Here is a 20,800-nt window from a genome sequence, read left to right on the forward strand (position 1 = left end):
TCCGACTTCAGCCAGGTCACGATCTCGCGGTCCGTGAGTTCGAGCCCCGCGTCGGGCTCTGGGCTGATGGCTCAGAGCCTGGAGCCTGTTTCCGATTCTGTGTCTCCCTCTCTCTCTGCCCCTCGCCCGTTCATGCTCTGTCTCTCTCTGTCCCAAAAATAAATAAACGTTGAAAAAAAAAAAATTTAAATAAAAACTTGAAAGGAAAACATTTACTTTCATTTTCAATCTCGAAAGAAAAAAAAAACACCTTGCAAAACTAAACAGCTGCCTGAGAACTTCTATTTTTTACTTAAAATTATTTTTACCAAAAGCCATGTCAAGAATATATATTTGGCTATTTCTCTTTCTTTTTATAAAGTTCTTGACCTATGGGGTGCCTCAGTGGCTCAGTCGGTTGGGAATCTGACTTTGGCTCAGGTCATAATCTTGTTTCACGAATTTGAGCCCCACATTGGGCTCTGCACTGACAGCTTGGAGCCTGGAGCCTGCTTCAGATTCTGTGTCTCCCTCTCTCCTTCTCACTCTCTCTCTCTCTCTGCCCCTCCCCCACTTGTGCTCGCTCTCACTGTCTCTCACCCTCTCAAAAATAAATGGATAAACACTTGGGGGAGAAAAAAAGGTCTTGACCCAATCCCATCATATCTTTCTTTCAGTCTCAATTCATTTACCATCAAAAGCATGATCATGCTGGGTGACTCCCAATTTCCAGGACAGCCATCCCCATGTTGTTCAATACATGTATCTGATCCCAGTTGCCACACTTCCCATTTTATCAATCTCCTTCAACAAGCCCTCTGGAATTCAAACTGTCCTCATTAATCCCCTGCAGGACATTCTCAAAAATCTCTAAACTGTGTTTAGATTTCCCTTCATCTTCTCATTCCCAGTAGCACCTACTATGTAATGAGGAAAAAATGCTCCCTTGCAGTCCACTCAAATGTAGGCTAAAGGAAAGTGCAATCTTTTTCTCTCCAATTACCTCAGGGTCTAGAGAAGTTTTATGTGTTATATGACATTCTTGTTCCCCTATTTTTCCTACTTTAAGATTTTTTTTTCTTTTCTTACCTTCTTCTTCCTCCTTCAAAAAGCTCAGGACTTTGAAAACACATCGCTGTCTTCAACTAAAATGTCTTCTCTTTGACCACCACTTTCATCATCTTTTTCGGTTACATCAATAGTCACATAAATGATAAACTCAAAACACTGGTTTTTCAGTTTCTTTGGTTTCCTTCATTTCTTGGTTTCCTATTCCTCAAGCAAATTTTCCTCAATCTAATTTCTTTTTTTTTTTTTTAATTTTTTTTTTTCAACGTTTATTTATTTTTGGGACAGAGAGAGACAGAGCATGAACGGGGGAGGGGCAGAGAGAGAGGGAGACACAGAATCGGAAACAGGCTCCAGGCTCTGAGCCATCAGCCCAGAGCCCGACGCGGGGCTCGAACTCACAGACCGCGAGATCGTGACCTGGCTGAAGTCGGACGCTTAACCGACTGCGCCACCCAGGCGCCCCTGCTCAATCTAATTTCAATCAACCTCTTTAGTACATTGAGTTTATCTTCTATAATCAATATATTATTATTAATATATTATATATTTTATTTATATATTACATATATATTAATATAAATAATATTCATAGCAGCACTATCCCTCAAGCTGCACATTCTGACATCCCATTTTCTATTCACCATCTCCTATCCTTCACTTACTACAGTATGCTCATACCAACAGCTGTCCATCCTCTCTCACACCATCAATCCATTATAACATGGCAACTACATCCTTGCAAATATCCCTAACTTCCTTGCCTCTTTCTTCTACTATTGTGTCAGCTGGCAAAAATGTCAAACCTCTTTGATCCAAACTGCAGGCTTACCCCATGTTTATAACCAAGCAATTGAGTATTTCTGGAGAAAATAAAACCATACTGACCATACTGGTTTGCTTCAAATTTATAGCCAACAATCTCAAATAGACAATAAATACTGACAATCACACTGCTACCTATAAATCGATTTTTTTCATTTCTTTGATATAGCAATTTCCCATCTTTTCTCCTAAAAAGTTTAGTTTACAGCTCAATCATACTTCATAGACAAAAAGTTGTTATTAGACTCAAGTAATTTTATTATTTCTACTACCAAATCTATACCTACTTATGCTGTCTTCCTTTTTGTTCTGTAGCCATAGTAAGTGTTTCTGCTCTTACTACTATTTATATGCAGGATCCCATCCTTTCCCTCTAAACAAACTCTTTCCTGTAATTCTCCCCATCTTTAATGTATCAGCAGTTTCATCCTATTCGATAGCAGTATTTTGTGGGTATGCAAGCTTGCTCTGATATCATCTAAATTTAAAAAGACAAAAATTCTTAATCACATGTCACAATCCAGTTGCCTCCTCATTTCTCAGTTCAATTCCCTTAAAAAGTTGTCCATATTACTGCCTCCCCTTTTTTATCCCCCATTCTCTTCCAAACCACTGCATTCATGTTCTTATTTCTACAACACACTGAAACTGGTCTTAAAAATAACACATTACCAATATCTTGTTAGATCTAATGGCGAAATTTCAGTTCTCATCTTAATAAAAATCTCAGCAGCATTTTGAATTCTTGACTACTACCTTCATCTTCTTTAACACACACACACACACACACACACACCTCTAGATGCCCCACAATGTGGCATTTATCTGGCTTTCCTCCAACAACCCTGAACAGTCCCCAGCTTCTTTGTGACTCTCCTCTTCAATTCTTAAATACTGGAGCTCCTCTAAGGTTGTCTTCTCAACCCTCTCCTCTATGCTCTCCTTAGATTTTCCACGGCTTTATATTTTAATATTTTATGTATTTATTCTTTTATTTGTTTATGTATAAAATGTTTATCATGGGAATTTGCAAACATAGATAAAATATTCATAAATATTTTTATAATCCAGCCTCATAATGACCAATATATGATGAATCATGGTTCATTTATAATGCCCACCCAAAGCTGGACCATTTTAAACTAGGCATGTATCATTTCTCCTTTCAATAATCCATAAGTTTTTAAGTATAGTCATAAAACAATTATTTATTTTTCTTGTACCCAATTAGTGTTAAAATCTCTTTAATTGTTCCATTTTAATAATTGTCTTTTTACAATTGCTTTTTTAAAATAAGGATCCTAATAAATCCTATGGATTGAGATTTTTTTACATGGTTTTTCAATTTCTTTTAAATTTCTTTTAATCTAGAACAGATCTTTTTCCCCCTCAAATTCACTTCTTAAGGAAACTAGTCTTTGGTTCTGTCGAATTTCTAACATCTCCAAATTGGCTAACTGCACCCGCATGGTACCAATATGTACTCAACCTCAGTTCTTTCTGTAACCTTAATTAGACCCAAAGATATGATGAGATTCACGTTAAATTTTTAGACAGGAATATCTCATAGGTGGTACCATTTATTTTTAGTTGCTATTCATTTCAAATAAAGAGATACATCATGTCTATCTTTTTAGGCAGTTAAAACCCATCAACTTCAGATCTTATCCATTCATTATAAAGGTTCTCTATCAATCAACCTTATCACTCAGTGATTTTAGCAGTCATTGAAGATCATTTCTTATCATTTATTCCCATTATCCACATGTTATCTACATGCTGGTAACTGATTTCATATTTATAGCTCTAGCCTTCTTCATTCATACCCAACTATCTGCAAACCATCTCTGCTTGGAGGTGTAATACATATGTCCAAGATAACTTTGTCAAACAGAAATAGTAAGCCCTGGATTTAACCTATAACCAAGTCTTCTCACCTCAGTAAATGAAAATATCAGGCAGTGAGTTACTCTTCCCATAAACCTAGGAATATTCTTCAGTTTTTCTATGTCTTTCATTCTGTATAATCTATTATTATATCCTATTTTCTCTACTTTTCAACTATGTCATGATCATAACCAAATCATGTGATGTATCCTGCTTCAACAATTACCCATTTTGCTATAATCTCACTTCTAATCTAATACAACAGTCGTCTGATTACCATTCCTGCTACCATTATTTTCTCCTACATATCAGCCAAAGTAATCCTTTTAAAAACAGACTGCATCTTTTCCCTATAAAAATCCCCCAAAACTTTTTTTTTTTAATTTCAATCAGCATACAATTCAAACTCTTTATTATGGCCAATCATATTCTACCTAACCAGGTGCCTACACTCTCCAACCTAATCTCTCCAACCTCCCTTCTGCACTCTCAATGTACACATCTTTATCCTGCTCATCAAACACCATGACTCCTCCCATCCAACACTTTTCCATCTGCTAGTTTCTACATTCAGAATACTCTTCTTAATAGCCTCTATGACCCTTCACATCATTTTAGTGTAAACTCAATAAATCTTTCCTAAACATGCCAGCTAAAGCAGTGACCCCATAGTCAATTTCTATCATATTACCATAATACATTTGCATAGCAATCATTATTTAAATTTGTCTTGTAAACTGATTAATTAATTCATGTATTTCTTATTTGCTTTCCCCAAATAAAATATACACTTCACCTGGTTAAAGGACACTATGCTTTTCATTCCTGAACCTAGAACAGTGCCAGATATATAGTTTGCAGTAAGAACTCAATAGTTGTTGAGTAACTTGCAATAAAAAAAAAATCCATTCAAATAATTTGCAAAGAAAATCTTCCAATGATCCTGAAATTATAGGATAAAATAAATCTGATTAAAATTAAGCTGAGAACTATTCAAATTAAACCCAAAGGTATTAAAAGAAGGATGTCTCAGCATTAGATACGATAAATTTTGAAAAAGAAAACAGCTCAAAAATAACAATAGTGTAAGTGCTTCAAAACCAAGATTATCTTAAAATCATAGGATTAAGGAAGGACTTTGAGGAAACTGAAAACATTCCTATGTATATTTTTGCAAACAGGTTCTCTTTATGGTCTTATTTTGCAAATCAATCATGATATTAAACATATCTCAGCATGAAATATTTCTTCATAACAATTATGCCCCAAGTTAAATACATAAATAAGACCCATATTATTAAATATGTATTTGTTATACATACAGTTTAATAATATAAAGTACAAGTTATTTATAACCTATACTTTATTGTATGTGAGGTTGTTACTTTTAATTTTTCAATATGTAACATAAAGTCCCAATTCAAGCTTATTATTATTATGGCATTTCATTCCCTTTTTTTTATTTTGCCCCTTTCTATTACCAATTATCGAAAAATAGTAAAAACTACCTGCACATATTTTATACTTTGAATTTAATTGCTTTAAAGGCTTTTTTACCCCAAGATTAAATCAGATAGATAAAAATGTCAAAAACAATTCCAGGCACATAGAATGTGTTTAGACTGTGTTTCTGTCACTCTTGAATAAATACACTGAAGTTGGGGATGGGGAAGGAGGAAACAGATTGAATTTATCTCTGTGACACTTTCGTATTTAGGCTTACTTTGTGGTAAAATACCTTAAAGTATTTAAGTATTTTATTACTTTAAGAAAAAATTTTTAATGTTTATTTATTGTTGAGAGAGAGAACGTGAGCAGGGGAGGGGCAGAGAGAGAGGGAGACACAGAATCCCAGGCAGGCTCCAGGCTGAGCTGTCAGCACAGAGCCCGTTGCGGGGCTTGAACCCACGAACCACAAGATCATGACCTGAGCAGAAGTTGGATGCTCATTTGACTGAGCCACCCAGGTTCCCCATATTTTATTACTTTTAAAACGAAGGTGAGGCACCTGGGTGCTTCAGTTGGTTAAGCATCCGACTTCAGCTCAGGTATGATCTCGCAGTCACTGAGTTCAAGCCCTGCGTCGACTCTGTGCTGACAGCTCAGAGCCTGGAGCTTGTGTCTCCCATTCTCTCTCTGCCCCTCCCCTGCTCATGCTCTGTCTCTCTCTGTCTCAAAAATAAACAAACATTAATTTTTTTTTAAATGAAGGTCATCACCATCATACCTTGGAACTATATGACAAGGTTGTTATGTAGCTCATATGAATCACATAATATGTGCATTAGTCATATTGCTATTATTGATTAGTAATATAAACAAATAATTTACTAGAAGAGAATGGTCAGTTTTCCTGTGTCCCACTCCAAGTTTAATTTTAAGGTAATCATGACACTGAAGGGCATCTCTTTGTGGCCATAAGGCTTAATTTTTCCTTAATTTACCTAAGTTATATGTAGCCTTAATTATGGTAAGAAATGGTTTGTTTTCTCACTGAACTGTCTAGCTCATCTGGGTTCTGAATTATATTCTATACCTAGCATAACAATATTAGGTTAGAAAAAATATACTATGAAATGGTAATTTTTAAAAAATCATTTTAAATGAATGACTAAATATTAGGGCACTATGATTGTTAAAGATAATGTACCGCCAGACTGGGGAATGTGCTTCTGAAAAATTAATTGCTTCCGGGACAGGCTGTCAGTTTCCATAGTAACCAGATTATATATTGAGAAGTAAAAAAATTAATTTATATTTTTCTTCATGTCCTTTTCTAGAATGGTTCTTGAGTTGATAATGTTATCCATCAAGGAACTTCAGCTAAAATAAACATTTATCTACTAGCTCATAGCTTGATTGGCATACCCAAGACATCCCTGTGACATAAAACATATTTCTTCTCAGATTAATTGAGACTAGTAACCAAGCTATTGATCAGACTGCTTAATGCTGATTCACATGGTTTGTCATACATAAATGACTATTGTTAACTAACATTATAGCCAAAACACAATAGATTAACATATAACTGATGATTTTTTTTTATTTATTTGTCTGAAGTTCCACATGCTGCAGCTTGTTTAGTATTGGATGTTGGATAATTGTGTCTCGGTAATACTTCTAGAAATTTTACATTTAGTTAAAATTGGATCTAGAACAATATTCCAAGTCTAATTAAGTTTTACTGACATAAATATACCCAGAAGTAAAGAAAGTCTGACATCTAAACATGTAACAATGGCCTCCATTTTCAATAAAGCTATATTCATTTCAAAATATGTAACAAGCCAAAAGAAGTATACTTTCTTGTGAACTCTGCACGAAAAAAACTTGTACTAAAATTCAAAACAAAACATTTTTTCTCCACAAGCATACATGAATCCTTATGCGATGTTGTCAAATTAAAATAATTTTATTTTAAAATGTTTTAACGTTTATTTATTTACTTATTTTAATGTTTATTTATTTTTGAGAGAGAGAGAGAGAGAGAGAGAGAGAGTGTGTGTGTGTGTGTGTGTGTGTGTCAGAGCACGAGGTGGGAACCAGCAGAGAGAGAGGGAGACTCGGAATCCCAAGCAGGCTCCAGGCTCTGAGCCTTCAGCACCAAACCGACGCTGGCCTGGAACCCACAAACCACAAGATCATGATCTGAGCTGAAGTCTGAGGCTTAGCTGACTAAGCCACCCAAGTAACCCAAACAATTTTAGATGTTCTTTATAGGCAAAGAGAAGACCTGTAGGTCTTTTTCCCCCCCAGGCCACTTGAGGTCCCTTCAACTGGAAAAAGGAATCGTAATAAACATTCGAGTCACCACAGTGCCAGGCACGGAGCAGTCATTCAATAAAGGCTAACACAGATCTCAGGCTTGAGGGCCTCCAAACCTCACCGGTTCTCTAAAGCAGCATTCCACCAAAATGGAACAAAAGCTCATTATCCTAAATGCAGGGCCAGAGAGACCAGGGATAGGGGCTAAACCAAATGGCCACAAGGGAGGTGCCAGGAGTCGGCTGGCCCAGGGTTGCGCTCATGGTCTGACCTTAGCTGGGCACCTACTTTCCTCCTCGCTGGCTCCAGCTGCAGGGGCTCCGTCACGGTCGCCTGGCGCCTGCTGCCATCGCTTGTACCCAACGCCACGTGCGGGCGCACCGGAGCGCGGTCACAGGCGGCCGAACGGCGGGCACCGAAGGCGCGCAGCTGTGAGGAGCCGCTGCTCTGGCTCTTCCGGAAACGCCCTTCACGTGGCAGTCACGTGACAGGCGCTGGGTGGGGCCCCGCGGCTTAGTTTCTCGGACTTGTGTCGGGAAGGTAAGCTTTCGGTCTCGGGGGTCGTGGTCTTTGCTTTACTTGGACTTTGGTCTTCTTTAAATGTAGTCTTGGCTGCGTTTCTGCTTCTCCCCGTTTTCTAGTCAGGTCCTTCCTTTCCTGGCACTTTTCTCAACTCAACAGGGTCTGGGTTTCAGGGGATGGTTTGCTCTTTTGTGGGGCTCCAGGCAGGGGGATGTGGCTCGGTGTTCACTTACTGTGCAGCTGCTCTCACCAGCCTTGGGAGCCAAGAGAGCTCATGCTGCTCGTCCACCTCCCTTGCCTTTCTGGCAGCAACATGATTCCATCTGGGTTTTGTGGCGTACATAAAAAGCAAACAGGAAATGATTTACATGAGGCAATCCTCTGGGTGCCTACTACATCTCAATCTTATCCTCCCCTATCGTTTTGGAAGTTATAAACAAAATAAGAAAAATAAAATAACAAAATAAGAAAACAAAAAATAAGAAAAAAACAAACCAGTATAGTAGAAAACGTTAGCTTAAGTGACCCAAGTTGTTTATTAAGTACACGATGTAAACTTGGGCACTTCCTCCAGAAATCCCTGGTTCCTTGCCCAACCTTCTCAAACATAGCCTCTGGAGTTTCTTCACTCCCCCCCCCCCCCCCCCCCGCACTTTAGGCAGTATCACTCCCTAATTTTACAAGGAAACAAAGGCTTTATTGTTGCCTGATTTACCCAGATTCACAATTCATTACAAAATTAGTCCATAGCAATAACCAAATAATTAAGTTTAGTTTGTGGAAAATCTATCTAAATTTGGAGCACTGCAATAAACAAAGTGAAAATAGAATGGAATAGATTGGAGCGTCTAAATCAGCCTGTTGTGTGTATCCCCCATTGTTTGCTGAGAAACATTTCATAAGGTTTACCAATGATAAGTTTGTGTTTTGTTCAAATTTCAGAGGTCATAGAAGTTAATATCTGTCGCCTAGGGTCAGCACTGCCCAAGGAAGTCAGACCATCCTTTGACCCTGAAAATTGAAAGTGTTTTTCAAAGTCAGGACCCATTGAATCAGTCAGACTGATTCCTTGTTTCTGCTTTGAAGTAAAATGTGTATGTATGATGTTTCTGTGTGTCCATGAACTAACTACCCTTATGGAAGCTGAGAGACGGAAAAGTTAAAAGATTGAACACTGACCCATTGTATCCAAAGGAAATTACTATCTCCCAAAATATGTCCATAACTTTCTTCTAAGGTTATTGTTGTTTGATCATAAGACTTTTATCTGAAAATCTGATTTTCAAAATCAAAGGGTAAGAGTCTGTGTTGTTAGAAGATTTGGCATAAATTGAGGCAGGACATGGTATGGGGAGGAAATAACAGAAGTTCGAAACAGTGACAACTTTCCTGTGGTGGGATAGCCAAATAGAAAGCATGCAAGTACCTGACAATAGGAGGGTTCTTCCAGTATGATGAATTATGACTTCTGATTGTTTGTAGTTGGAGGAATATAAGCAGACATTCAGATTGGGGCAGACAAGAAGAAATCCAGTCAAGACAGGTAAATTCAGCAACATATCTGCTACGTGGAAGAGGGTTTAGTACTGGAAAATGATATGTATCCAGAGATACAGGAAAAGTAGAGAAAGCATCTAAGATGAAGGTAAAAAGTGGAGCCCTTGAGGCACATGGCAAGGAAAATGGCCCAGTTTTAGAATCTAGTCCAGGCTGACCCACTAGTTAGACTGACATGATGATGCACCATTTACTTAGGATTTGTTAAGCATTTAGTTTAATGTTAAACATGCATTAGAACTAGGATACAACAATGAATAATAAGAAACTCTTAAAATACACCTCCATATTCTCTTTTGGAATTGATGGATGAAGAAAGTCAGAAAATATGCCTGCAACCTTCTGAAGATGGAAAATCAGAGTGTGGAGAGGAGATAAGGGAGGAATGACCAGTGATTGGGAATGGTTGGTACAATGATATTTTTTGAAGTAAATTGAAAATAATTGTTGTAATGGGACTGGTCCATGAGTTGTCATCAAATGTGAAACTGTGGGTATTTGTGAGAGGCGTCATCTTGTAATCAAATAGGAATTAATTGTTGGTAGCCCAAGTCATAAATGTAAATGGAATGAAGAGAGAGAGAGAGAATATCCAAGTGGGTTATAAACTAGGCACATAATAAGAATGAAAAGAGTTTAATGCATATGTTAAGTAATGGACCTTGTAGATATCACGTGATGTGTAGATATCACGTGAGAGCAAAGCTTCCTTAGAGCCTTGCTACTCTGAAATGAGCAGCTTCTGCTAGTTTTGCTCATGTCTACATAGGCGCAGGAAATAGGAAGTAGCTGTTAAAGGTATAGACTTAATTAGGTAACAATTGAAACAACTTTCTCTTGAGAAAAGATATATAAAAATTGCCCATAACTTGAACTTGAGAGGTAAAAATGTATGATACAACTTTTACACATTCTACAGCTTGTCTGTGTTAGGACTTTATTTATACTGTTGTGAACAAATAGGATCAAACTCCTATACCAGGATATTCCAAAAGTGTGATATGCTGTAGCCTAATAATGCTCTCTCTTCCCAGGAGAAGCCTTCACTCTGAGATAGCAAGAGAGAATGCAAGAGATATATGTGGAGGGAGAATCAGGTGAATTAGTCTTGTGGATCTTTCCCAGTAACCCAGAAAATGTAACTAGGTAGCAGCTGTAAAGATGAATGGGATACTTGGCAGAAAATAGAATGACTGGCAAAATCCTGGAGCATATGGAAATATGCTGGGAGCATACTGGGCCATATGGAAATGGAAAAAGGTTGCCTTTTATGAGATGTTTCGGAAACCCATTTTTATAGCTAGAGGCCTCTAGTTGGAGCCACGTAAGTGGTAGGGGGAGAAACCAGAAAAAATTTACTTTGCTATTATTGTGTAGCATTACTTTAGCCCAAGGCTGAGAGATTTATAAAATTACCTACTATGAGACATAATCTGTAATATCTAATAACTGGTAATATATGAGGAAATATTGATATGTAAATATAATTAAAATATATCATGAAAATTGTTAATGGATACAAATAGAAGTTTGCAGAGAAATAGAGATGGTATAAGGGAGGAAGCATTTGGCTCCATTTAAAGGATGAGAATTGAGAAAAGGTTTCAGAGTGGAGTGATAGTTAACATAGCCATATGACTATTCCATAGATAAATAAAAATCAGATCTGAAACTGAACTACTTCTAAATATTTATTCATTCATTCCTTCTTTCCTTGCTTCCTTCCTTCTTTCCTTCCTCACTTCTTTCCTTCTTTCCTTCTTTCCTTCCTTCCTTCCTTCCTACATTCTCTAGGAGTATTCAGGGAACCAGTCATCCAGCAAAGCTTCTAAACCAGAAGTCTGGGCATCATCCTAAACTTATTCCTTTTCCTGACCCTGGTTGGTCACCGTCACTTTGTAATTTCTACCTCTTATTTTTCAAATGTTTTCTCTTTCTGTAGCCCATCATCATACCTCATTTCAGGTCTTTATTATCTCTTGAATGCGGTCTGTTGATACCTACCTAGTCGAGTACCGTTCTCCACTCCTGCCTTTTTCCTACCTGTTCCTCCACCTAATCACAAAGTTGGTCTCTCAGTGTAGCCCAACTCTGTATGTCCTTTGCTTAAAAACGTTTCAGGCTACTCATCTATTATCCATCCTCTTCCCACCTTGCCATTCTCCTTCTTTAAACTATATGAGATAGGGGCGCCTGGGTGGCGCAGTCGGTTAAGCGTCCGACTTCAGCCAGGTCACGATCTCGCGGTCCGTGAGTTCGAGCCCCGCGTCAGGCTCTGGGCTGACGGCTCAGAGCCTGGAGCCTGTTTCGGATTCTGTGTCTCCCTCTCTCTCTGCCCCTCCCCCGTTCATGCTCTGTCTCTCTCTGTCCCAAAAATAAATAAACGTTGGAAAAAAAAAAAAAAAACTATATGAGATAGTAATATTAAATGTCTTAAAATTTTCTGAATACACCAAGCTAGTGACTTGTGACTGCCTTTCATATATGCCATTCTGTCAGTCAGGGATGCCCCAAGCCCACTCTCATCTATCTTCTGGTGATGTTTCACTAAACCTAGTTATATTCCTTACTCCAAAAAGTCATAGGTGCCTCCATACAGATAATTTACTAATTCCTTCTTTATTCTACAGTCACATCTTAAATATTACTTATCACATTATTAATCACTAATTATCAAAATTATCCTGCACATATGATTTGCTTCAAAATAACTAAATATTTCAATATAAATACAGTGACTCTAAAATGAAGTACTAGTAAAACTGGTTGATATAACTTTACCAATTCAGTTCCCATCATTTAAAAAAAAAAGTAATTTTTCAAATCTGCACATGTTTTCTCAGGAAGTCCTCAGAAGGGAAAAGACATTAAAACTCTGGAACATTTTTTTTTTTGAGGAATAATCTGATATTCTATAAAGTGAATGGAAGTAGGTCTGCCAGACCCAGGAATCTGTGGTTTTAGCTCCAGCTCTGTTAGTCACCAAATGTGTGGACATCTTTAAGTCACTTCACTTATCTTGATCTCATTCTTATCTATAAAGTATTGAACAACATGAACATTAAACACCCTTTTATATAACTTTATATGACTCCCATAGTGTTGGCAAGTTTGCAAGGCCAGGATGAAACCCAAATAAGGTTTTGATTATGAAGCCAGTTCTGGTTACCTATTGCTGCAAAACAAACTACTAGTGGCTTAAAATAATCACTTAATTTTGCTAACAAATTTTTGGATTCAAAATTTTGGAAGGCCTCAGCTGGTATTTTGATCACTGATCTGTGTGACCAGCGGGAGTGAATAGGGCTAGAATTTCCACTTCAAAGATGACTTCTTCACTCACTCATCTGGCACTTTAAAGATCTGCTCCCTTCCCATCTTTTTCTCTTCTTCTGACATCACATTATCCAAGGTCCCTTTTCACATGCCTTGGCTTCTCAAACATAAAGTTTTCAGACTTCTTACATGGTTGTTAGCTTTCTCCAGAACAAATGCTCAAGAGACTCAGATCTAAGGCTTTTTATAACCTAGCTTTAGGAGTCTCAGAATATCACATTGTTACATTATCACATTATCTGGCTATATTGGCCAAGGAAGTAATAAAGGGCAGTTCAGAATTAAACTGTACCTCTCATAAGGAAGAGTAACAAATAATTTATGTTCATTATTAACATACTAACGAAATCAGAGTCCAACAATGCCATTTTTTTCTAACTCTTGTTATTACTTTTCAGTTACTTTACTTCTCGGGGGTCTGGAAGTCCTGATTAGAAATAATTTATTTTATATTCAAGACTGCCATGCAAAACAGTTATAAAAAAAAGTAGCAAAGTAACAGGAAATAGAGATTTTCAACAATAATATGAGCTGGGTAATGTGTATGAAATGTTTTTATTATATATATGACCTTTTTGACACCTTTTATAATTTGTGGAAATATAAGCACACCCACAGTGAGCTACTGATGCTCTCAATACCAATAAACATTAACTTATTTGTTTATACATTTGTTGAAACTGACAATATTTCAAGGTCACACTTTACTGCACCTATAAGATTAGAAGCATTGTAAATAGCTGTGTTTTGAAATGTATGAGAAGAGAAGCATATCAAATATCAAGAACAATATTCTTCAAAATAATTATATCGCCTTTAGTCACTGCTTAACCTTCAAAGATATAGCTGAATTTTCTATGAACTGTATTTTCAGTTCTCTTCCTTGGAATGATGGAATATTCCAATAAACAATGGAATATATGAAATAGATATTTTCTGGTCATTTGGGTTTCTTCAAGTGTTTACATTTCATGGTGTTCCTGAAGTAACTGCAAAGATTGTTGGATATATTGACACCATACTAGGGTTGCAGTTTTGCAAAATCTGACCCTCCAGTTTATATTGTGATTATTCATTGCCTGATTTTGAATACAGAGAAGAAATGAGGGGCAGGCATCTCTGGATGCAATTGACTTGATCATTCTCCTGTTGGTTTACAGAATCGATTCTACCAACTAAACCTTTAAAGGGATGCAGATGTATGATCAGAATTAAACTAAACAATGGAAAAATCTTGGGAACTTGAGACTGAAACCTTTTTGTTATGATCCACTGTATTTATATGCTTTACCTGGCACTTCTATTATTTCATGAGAATGGTGGTGACCTTTTAAAATTCATGTTGTTACAAGGGGAATTGATACACTGGAAGGGATCAATCATCAAATTATTTCTAGAACCATCGTGTTATTATCCATGAAAATGGGTAATTGGTGATTGAGAATAAAATCTGTTAATCTAGTAAATATTTCTGTATAGTTTTCAAAGTCTCATTGCTTAAAAAAATAATAATCATTATGATAACACTAAAGTTATTTGCCTTAAGTCAGGGGCAGATGTACTATGATGTACAGAACATTTAAAGTAGAAGTAATGAAATCCAAAATAAGTTAATAAACCAACCAGAAGTTTCCTTATTGAAAAAATGAAGGTGAGGGGCGCCTGGGTGGCGCAGTCGGTTAAGCATCCGACTTCAGCCAGGTCACGATCTTGCAGTCCGTGAGCCCCGCGTCGGGCTCTGGGCTGATGGCTCAGAGCCTGGAGCCTGTTTCCGATTCTGTGTCTCCCTCTCTCTCTGCCCCTCGCCCGTTCATGCTCTGTCTCTCTCTGTCCCAAAAATAAATAAACGTTGAAAAAAAAATTAAAAAAAAAAAAAAAAATGAAGGTGAAAAGACTTCCTAAGATATTTGTGGCAAGAATTTGATAACAAAATAAATACATATATCTAAAACAAAAATATATAGCAAAATATATACATACACATATAGATGGGTACATGTGTTTAAATGAAATGCTTATGTATATATAAATGTGAATAAATGTTTACATTTATGAATGTAAAAAGAGAGAAACTAACATAATATTCACATATTTTTTTCAACGTTTATTTATTTTTGGGACAGAGAGAGACAGAGCATGAACGGGGGAGGGGCAGAGAGAGAGGGAGACACAGAATCGGAAACAGGCTCCAGGCTCTGAGCCATCAGCCCAGAGCCTGACGCGGGGCTCGAACTCACAGACCGCGAAATCGTGACCTGGCTGAAGTCGGACGCTTAACCGACTGCGCCACCCAGGCGCCCCGCATATTTTTAAAATTGTATCAAGAGGGGCACTTCAGTGGCTTCACTGAGCATCCAACTCTTGATTTCAGTTTGAATCATGATCCCAGGGTTGTAGAATTGGGCCCCATGCTGAGATTCTCTCTCTCTCTCTTTCTCTCTCTCTCTCTCTCTCTCTCTCTCTCAAATTAAAAAAAAAATTGTATCAAGAAAGCACATTAATAGCAAAAAATATCCTACCAACTATTATCATCATTAATGTTTTGTAAGACAGACGCTGACTCAAAACAAATATTAGAAAGATAAATGTCAGTATTCTGTTGCAGTTTATGAAAATATCACCATATTGCCCTCATGTTACTCAGTACACTGTGGACCCATGAAATCTTCAGAAAGGACAGGGACTACAAAAGAAATATGTTGGGGTTAAGGGGTTAAATCAATTATACAAAAGCATCAATCAGAGTTAGTTACTTAAAAAGTCAGGAATAGATCTCATTGTTTCTACAGCCTGTATTCTTTTCTATAAATTTATAGCTGTTGGGTCTTGCAATGGACATGAAGTATTATCATCACATCTAAAACTTACTATATGCTCCATGAGGAATATAATTAAACTACAATATATTAGTCTATGATTGGCAAGAGAGATGGGAGAGTAAGATTAAATTGATATTTTATATGAATCCACTTGACACTCATAAACTACCAATCATGAAACTATAAACAAAGATTTATATTGTTGGACTTTTTTTAGGGAACAATTTAACTCTATAGTCCATCTCTGCTGCTTAAAATAGCAACGGGCTGCCTACACAAATTATAATCCACTGCAAACAAAGGGCTTGTTTGTGTTTTGCTTCTGTTTTAATCATAAACTGTGTTGGAATTTAAAAGTGAATTCAAAAGTCAATATTTTTTTTTAATACCCAGCAATTAGAGGAGCAGTTAGTGGAAAAAGGAAAATTGAGAGAACTGGGGGAGGGAAGAGTGTTTTTCCATAGATTTTGAACTTGAAATTTTTTTATAATTTATTTATTTTTTTAATTTACATCCAAGTTAATCAGCATATAGTGCAACAATGATTTCAGGAGTAGATTCCTTAATGCACCTTACCCATTTAGCCCATCCCCCCCCACAACTCCTCCAGTAACCCTCTGTTTGTTCTCTATATTTAAGAGAGAACAGTATAATATATTTTCAACAAATAATATAGTACAATATAAATAATGCAATAATGTAATATATAACTGTAATATAAATATATATAATGGATACTAATATAATTATATTATTAATATATATAATATAAATAAATATAATATATATTTTCTCCATCTCCCTATTTTTGTATTATTTTTGCTTCCCTTCCCTTATGTTCATCTGTTTTATATCTTAAAGTACTCATATGAGTGAAGTCATGTATTTGTCTTTCTCTGACTGACTCATTTTGCTTAGCATAATACCCTCTAGTTCCATCCATGTGGTTGCAAATGGCAAGATTTCATTCTTTTTTTTTTAAATTTTTTTTTTTTAAACATTTTTATTTATTTTTGAGACAGAGAGAGACAGAGCATGAATGGGGGAGGGGCAGAGAGAGAAGGAGACACAAAATCGGAAGCAGGCTCCAGGCTCTGAGCCATCAGCCCAGAGCCCGACGCGGGGCTCGAACTCACGGACCGTGAGATCGTGACCTGAGCTGAAGTCGGACGCTCAACCGACTGAGCCACCCAGGCGCCCCAAGATTTCATTCTTTTTGATTGCCAAGTAATACTCCAGTGTGTGTGTGTGTGTGTGTGTGTGTGTGTGTGTGTGTGTGTGTATATACATACACACACACATATATGTCTGTGTATATATATATCTGTGTGTGTGTGTGTGTGTGTATATATATATGTATATATATATATACACACACACACACACGCCACATCTTCTTTATTCATTCATCCATTGATGGACATTTGGGCTCTTTCCATACTTGGGGTATTGTCAATAGTACTGCTATAAACATTGGGGTGCATGTACCCCTTCGAAACAGCATAGCTGTATAAATACCTATAAATGCCCCTTGGATAAATAGTGTGCAATTGCTGGGTCATAGGATAGTTCTGCTTTTGATTTCTTGAGGAACCTCCATACTGTTTTCCATAGTGGCTGCACAAGTTTGCATTCCTACTAGCAGTGCAAAAGATACCTCTTTCTCCGCATCCTCACCAACATCTGTTGTTGTCTGTGTTGTTAATGTTAGCCATTCTAACAGGTATGAGGTGGTATCTCATTGTGGTTTTGATTTGTATTTCCCTGATGATGAGTGATGTTGAGCATTTTTTCTTCTGTCAGTTGGCCATCTGGATGTCTTCTTTAGAAAAATGTCTATTCATGTCTTTTGCCCATTTCTGCACTGGATTATTTGTATTTTGGGTGTTGAGATAAATTCTTTATAGATTTTGGATACTAGCCCTTTATCTGATATGTCGTTTGCAAATATCTTCTCCCATTCTGTTGTTTGACTTTTAGTTTTGCTGATTGTTTCCTTCACTGTGCAGAAGCTTTTTATTCTGATGAGATCCCAATGGTTCATTTTTGCTTTTGTTTACTTTGCCTCTGGAGACATGTTGAGTAAGAAGTTGCTGCAGGCGAGGTCAAAGAGGTTTTTGCCTGCTTTCTCCTCTCGGATTTTGATAGCTTCCTGTCTTCTAGCTCTTTCCCACAGCAATTTACTAAATTTATCCAGATTTGGGGTTGTACTTCTTTGAGGTATTTTTTGTATTTTATATAAATTAAGCTGCATATAATACATAGATATCATAAGTTTTTTTTATGTATAAGTACTTATATGTTTATATTAAATGTAAATAGAATTCATATTTCAGGGTAACTCAAAACCTTTGTACAATCAGATAGAGTTATTTTTTTTAATTTAAAAAAAATTTTAAGTTTATTTTTAGAGAGAACAAGAGAGCATGCAGGGGAAGGGCATAGAGAGAAGGAGAGAGAGTATCCCAAGAGATGTGGGGCTTGATCTCATGAACCAAACCATGAGATCATGACCTGAGCTGAAATCAAGAGTCATCTAGATGCTTAACCGACTGAGCCACCCAGGTGCCCCCGTAAGAGTAGTTTTTTTTCAAAACACAGAAAAACAGCTGTAGCAACAAGAGTTTATGAAATTCTATTATCCTTGAATTACACTTTTGAAGCTCCAACTCCTAAGGACAGTTTACTTTCTACACTGGATGTCTAAATACCAATTATGATTAAATAACATGTGCCTGACCCAGCCCTTTAGAGCCTCACCTATATAAGAATGAACATCCAGGCATTTAGACCACTCTGGCCCTCTCAAAATAGTTTAAGTATGTCTGTTAAAAAGTTTCCTCCAATATTACAGAACATGATATTTTCCATCATGAAGCATAACAGCTGCCTTTGACAGATACTCCATCACTTACCTCCTGCTTAACATGGGTCACTGTGTGTTCACAGACACATAGAATTGGGAAGTATGTATAGTCTGTAACTATTTCGTAAGGTCTTAAATAGAGAAAATAACACTCCTGGGAATGAGAACTGAAATAATGGCTTTACTGTCTTCTCAATCAAACTTTATAAAAATTAAATTCTTTTTATTAAAACCATTAAATATAGATTAAAGCTCCAATGTACATATATAAATCTATACAGAAATCCTTAAAAATATAATTTCTTGTTTAAATGATTAGGAAAGTCAAAAACACTTTTGAGAGTCACAAGGCAGAAGAAAGTGGTAATATCCCCATAGCAATAAGTGGCTTTTTAGTATTGTAAAATTTCAGAAAATTTCTTGAAAAGACAAATTCAAAAGTGTAATATCAAAATATAAGGATAATGATATTTATAAATGTGATACACTTCTATGGGACATTCATCTGCATACAAATGTGCTCTTGGAGCTTTATTCTAACTTTGAACCAAAACTAAAAATAACATTTTGAAGCTACAATTCTATCTACTAAACTCAATATTGAATACTCTAACTTAGTAAACTTAAACTCTCACAAAAATTTAGTCTTATAATTGCTTAGAGAAAAAAAATGATTTTGCTCTTCTTTGTTCACGCTGATATATTTACCTGTGTGAAAAAGAAGTTTATTAGTCTTTCTCCCAACCACTTGTCCCAAGATGTGCTGACTGAACATCACCATCGGCATTGCTATTCTCTAAGCTCTAATATGCCACTTTCCTACTAGTGCTTTTCAGAAGAATTGATTTGGAGTTGTGGCAGATCATTCAAACGACTGATTAGAACTTTGCTATAGTGGCATGTAGATGTGGTGGGAAAGACTATGCCGTTTATAAACATTCAGACAGATTAAATCATATCTAGATTAACACCTAAACATCATACGTTTTTTCAGTGTATCTTTTTGTTTGCTTCATTTAAAGCAGCTTTTTTTTTTTAATGTTTATTTGTTTTTGAGCCAGAGTACAAGTGGGGGAGGAGCAGAGAAAGAGAGAGAGAGAGAGACAGAATTTGAAGCAGGCTCCGGGCTCTGAGCTGTCAGCACAGAGCCCAACCAGGGGCTTGAACCACAAACTGCAAGATCATGACCTGAGCCAAAGTTGGATGCTCAACCAACTGAGCCACCCAGGCTCCTCTAAAGCAGCTCTTATTCTTAGGAGAAATAGGTAATAAAGACTTCTTAGTAATATTTATAAAAACAGATGTAGGTCAGAGATGATCATGCTTGGGAAAATTAATAATTAAATAGAATTATTTTCTGGTATGTTCTTTGCACTATAATTGAAGAACATAGAAAAACCATGCTGAGTACTACAATGAGGAGTTTATTCAAAATTTAAAGCCAAAAAGTTTTTTCATAAAGAGAATTATACCGAAAGTCACGTCATGTTTAATACTATTTAATTATTGTTGATATAAACATAATTATGTTCATGCTCATCTGTATTGGCAAATATGATAAAGAAATTAATAAGTATATAGTGTTACCCACAATGTTCCCAGCTCTCTTAAGAGAATTTGAAAAACAATAAAAAAAAAAGAAATGATACAATCTTACCCTGATTGCAGTATATGAGAATTTATTTTTAGAACACCAAGTCTAGAAGAGTGATGCCAGCAACATGGCAGAGTAAGAAGCTCCTTCAAACTAACATCTTCCACAGAAACATAGAAAACTATGCAGAAAAGGTCAAAATCAATTTTTTTAGAACTCTGGAAAGCAAAGGTTTATATCACCCAGGCTAATACTGGATAAAAAACAACTTAGAAAATGGCAGAAAAGTTTGTGGTGTTTTTAATTGCCTTTACTCCACCCCCTGCATGGCTCAGCAGTGGTCCTGATGACCATGGTCCACATTCCCAGTGTGGGACCCTGGTCCCTGGTTCTGGAAAAAGCAGAAAAGACTTTTTTCAAGTTTTTATTTACATTCTGGTTAGTTTACATATATGGTTACATTGGTTTCAGGTGTAGAATTTAGTGATTCATCATTTACATATAAACCCAATGCTCACCACGTAAAACTTATTTACAAATTATTGTGTTTGCCCGTTCTAACCTACTGGCAGGGATACC

General features: G+C 36.6%; 2 long non-coding RNA genes across 2 annotated transcripts in view; one reads left to right on the forward strand and one right to left on the reverse strand.

Annotated features, from left to right (window-relative positions):
• LOC147583078 (uncharacterized) overlaps positions 1–8,334 on the reverse strand; it is a 551,991-nt gene extending 543,657 nt beyond the window's left edge. The window contains exon 1 of the long non-coding RNA XR_015242787.1: positions 7,799–8,334. This is a non-coding gene — a long non-coding RNA (uncharacterized LOC147583078). The remainder of the gene's footprint in view (positions 1–7,798) is intronic.
• LOC147583079 (uncharacterized) overlaps positions 7,967–20,800 on the forward strand; it is a 126,028-nt gene continuing 113,194 nt past the window's right edge. The window contains exon 1 of the long non-coding RNA XR_015242783.1: positions 7,967–8,067. This is a non-coding gene — a long non-coding RNA (uncharacterized LOC147583079). The remainder of the gene's footprint in view (positions 8,068–20,800) is intronic.

Source organism: Puma concolor, chromosome A2 (assembly GCF_028749965.1).
Source record: "Puma concolor isolate L17-30 chromosome A2, mPumCon1.1.hap2, whole genome shotgun sequence".
Classification (NCBI taxonomy): Eukaryota; Metazoa; Chordata; class Mammalia; order Carnivora; family Felidae; genus Puma; species Puma concolor.